General features: G+C 42.5%; 1 non-coding gene across 1 annotated transcript; it reads left to right on the plus strand.

Annotated features, from left to right (window-relative positions):
* The first annotated feature begins 1,923 nt into the window (after positions 1 to 1,923).
* LOC119920413 lies at positions 1,924 to 2,061 on the plus strand. Its single transcript, XR_005448160.1, has one exon. It is a non-coding gene; the product is annotated as a small nucleolar RNA SNORA7 (small nucleolar RNA).
* The last annotated feature ends 661 nt before the right edge of the window (positions 2,062 to 2,722 follow it).

Consider the following 2,722-nt stretch of genomic DNA (forward strand, 5'->3'; position numbering starts at 1 on the left):
ACAGCATCACCATCCTTTCTGTCTCACAAACCCATAAACCTGGCATTATCCTTGGCTCCTCTCTCTCATTCAATCCATGTATTCAATCTATCACTACATCCTGTAGGTGTAATCTCTACAACATTTCTAAAATCCATCCTTTCCTCTCCATCAAAACTGCTTCCATGTTTACAGTGCCTGGCGCATAGTAAGTGCTTAACAAATACCATAATTATTATTAATCCAAGTACTTACCTTATTCCTCCTTGATTACTTTATCAGCCTCTTTGCTGACCTCCCAGCCTCCTGTTTCTCCCCACTCCAGTTCATACTTCACCCTACTGCCCGGATCATTTTTCTACAGAAATGTTCAGGAAATGTTTCCCCATTCACCTCCACATCAAACAGAAACTCCTTACTAGCAGCTTTAGAGCACTCAATCGCCTTGCCCCTCTTACCTCACCTTGCTACTTTCCTACTACAACTCAGCCCACACATTTTGCTCCTCTAATTCTAACCTACTCACTCTACCTCGATATTGTCTATCTTGCCCTCCCTCTTCATATCTGACAATTACTTTCCCCTACTTCAATAAGTGCCTTATTGAAGGGACTTCTCCTCCAAGAGGCCTTCCCTGACTAAGCCCTCTTTTCCATTTCTTTCACTCCCTTCTGCATCACCCTGACTTGCCCCTTTTATTCATCTGCTCTCCCAGCCCCACAGCACTTATGTACATATCCATGATTTATTTATTTATATTAAAGTCTGACTCCTGCTGTAGACTGTAAGCTCACTGTGGGCTGGGAATGTGTTGGTTATATTGTTATATTGTACTCTCCCAAGTGCTTAGTACAGTGCCCTGCACACAGTAAGTGCTCAATAAATATAATCGATTGATTGATTCAATGGCTACTTAATCCCCATTTTGCAGCTGAAGAAATTGAAGCACAGAGAAATTAAATGCCTTGCCCAAGGTCACACAGCAAGCAATTGGCAGAGACAGAATGAGAACCCAGGTCCTCTGTTTACCAGGCCCATGCTCTTTCCACTACGCCAGGTTGCTTCTAAATCATCTCTGCCATCTAACTTTCCAATCACAATCAACAACGCTCTATCTCTCCACCTCTCAAGCCAATTTGCCATTATTCTGGATTCCTCCCTCTTTTAACCTCCATATTATTTCTATCACCAAATCCTTTCAGTTCTTCCTCCACATTTCCAGGCTCCTCCCTTTCCTTTCCATTTAAATGGCTATTATGCCAGACCAGGCACTTTTCACATTCCAGCTTGACTTTTGTATCAGCCCACTTTCTGTTCTCCCTGTCCCCAGTCTGTCCCCTCTCCAGTCTATACTTCACTCTGCTGCCCCAGTCATTTTTCTACATACATACATCTCTCCCTTCCTCCAAAAGCCTCTAGTGTTTGTCCTTTCCTCTCCACATCTTGCAGAAATTCCTGACAACTGGTTTTAAGGTGTTCAATCAGTTCTCTCTGTCCTACTTATCCACTCTTTTCCTTCTATTCACTTGCTTGCTCTTTGTTCCTCTCAAGCCAACTCACTCACTGTTGCTCTTTCTCATTTCTACTCCTTTTGACCACTTACTCGTGGCCTCCTTCCATCCTGTAGCTCCCTTCCCTTTCATAGCCACAGGCCATAGCTCTCCCACTCTTTAAAGTCATTCTGAAATCACATCTTTTCCAGAAGACCTTTCCTGATTAATTTCTAATCTCCCTACTTTATATCCCCTAACTCACATGACAGCACTTTCACACCTTCTAAACATTTAAGTACTAACAATGTCCTCATGGTATTTATGTCTATGTCTTTTATACTTTATCATTTCCTCCTATCTGTAATGTACTCTGACATATGTCTTCCCAGAAAGATTATAAGATTGTTGAGTGCAGCAATCTTGTCTATTAAATCTATTGTAGTCTTTTAAGCCCCTTTCAGGATTGCACCTGGAGAGTTCCCAGTACTCTACCAGTCTTGGCTTTGGGAGGGAGAGTTAAGCAGAGGCATACCCATTCCAGTCCTAGCTTGGGCAATGGCTGGCAAATGGAAGGCAATCTGCTACAAATCAAAACTCACCTGTGCTGGGCAGCAGTGGCATGGGAGAGAGTTGAGGGTGGAGACTCAAGTTTACTGCACGGAAGAAGGCAACGATAAACGACTTCCTTATTTTTACCAAGAAAACTCTATGGATACACTACCGGAACAATTGCAGATGGAAAGTGGGGCATTCTGGGAGAGATGTGTCCATGGAGTCTCTATGGGTCAGAGACAACAGCATAAGACAAAACAAGTCTTTTAAGCACCTAGTACACTGCCCTGTACTCAGCAGATGTGCAAGAAATACTGCTGATTGATTGGGTATGGTTGTGTTCATAGACAGGAGATTGACCTAGGTGGCTTGTCAAGTTTCAACTTTTATCTCTAGGCTGCTTGTGGTGGCAAGGTAGCACTGTTTCATCCAGCTTTATGGAACTAGAGTAGAATGTCCTCGCAAAAGGCCTACAAATGTCAGAAACTGCAAATCTGATCATGTTCACAGGTAATATTGGAATAATGGGGAAAGGAACCTTGGTGCTAATTCCTTTAAAACAAGCAGATCGAAATCTCCTATAAAAGGAATATTCTGGACAAGGCTTTTATTACTTGTTGATTGGCCTCCTGTGCTTTGGAAATTTTTTCTGTTTGCTGCAGAAAATGATTCTGAGAGCAAGTTTCAATTATTGTTCT

The sequence above is a fragment of the Tachyglossus aculeatus genome, chromosome X1 (genome assembly GCF_015852505.1).
Source record: "Tachyglossus aculeatus isolate mTacAcu1 chromosome X1, mTacAcu1.pri, whole genome shotgun sequence".
NCBI classification, from domain to species: domain Eukaryota; kingdom Metazoa; phylum Chordata; class Mammalia; order Monotremata; family Tachyglossidae; genus Tachyglossus; species Tachyglossus aculeatus.